Consider the following 1,115-nt stretch of genomic DNA (forward strand, 5'->3'; position numbering starts at 1 on the left):
GTAAGTAAGAAGTAAGTAAATAAATAAATAAGTAAGTAAGAATAAAAGGAAGGAGAAAAAGTCTTGGGTGTCCAGATGGCACATTGGTCATTTTTTTTTTTCTTTCTTCGAGACAGGGTTTCTCTGTGTAGCTCTGGCTGCCCTGGAACTCACTATGCAGACCAGGCTGGCCTTGAACTCAGAAAAAATCCACCCGCGTCTGCCTGCCCCCAAGTGCTGGGATTAAATGTGTGGTAGCCGCCACTGCCTGGCTGGCACATTGGTCTTAAACAGTTTTCAGAATAGTAAAATTTAAATGCAAAAAAAGTCAGTGTTATGGTTGTTGGACTCATTAAAGTGTTTGTACTGATCATCAGCTTTTTCTAAAGACTCTGGTTTTTGGTTTTGGTTTTGGTTTCACAAGTCACCTTAAACAACTGAGAGTTCCTAATAGAGGAAAGAGAAAGTAGAAACTTCAGCCACTGTGAAAGCCACTGTCCCCATCCTGTGAAAGAGCTGTGGCATGGGCCACACCTAGGACAGGACCTCACCCCCCATCCAAAGTCCAATTTCTCTTTGAAAAAGAGAGTGGAAAAACGGTGAGGTCAAAGGACACTGTTCCTGTTGACCAAGCTCACTTCCAGGAAGCGCCCCATGAGCTCACGAACCTTGGAGCTTGCTGCTCCTCTGTGGAGGACAGCATCTAGGAGAGACTTAGAGTAATAGGAGGACGATGGGAATTACTGATTGTGCTTAAAGCCCAAAGGAGGGCAAACTATCACTGCAGTGGGGCTAAACCACACCCACTGCCGTTCTAAATAATTATTTCCTTATTCATGTGTGTATGAATATTTTGTTCATGTGCATGTATGTACATGATATGTGCCTATTGGATTCCACTGGGACTGGGGTTATGAATGGTTGTGAACCATTATGTGGGTACTGGGAATGGAACTCAGGTCTTTTGCAAGAGCAACAATACTTTGTTTTTTAAATTTATCTTTTTTTATTAGATATTTTCTTTATTTACAATATCTCCTTTCCTGGGTTCCCCTCCAAAAATAAAAAAAATAAAAAAATAAAAATAAAAATAAAATAAAATAAAAAAACATTAACTAAAACAAACCCCTGTTCCC

This window comes from Mastomys coucha, unplaced genomic scaffold (genome assembly GCF_008632895.1).
Source record: "Mastomys coucha isolate ucsf_1 unplaced genomic scaffold, UCSF_Mcou_1 pScaffold14, whole genome shotgun sequence".
Taxonomy (NCBI): Eukaryota; Metazoa; Chordata; class Mammalia; order Rodentia; family Muridae; genus Mastomys; species Mastomys coucha.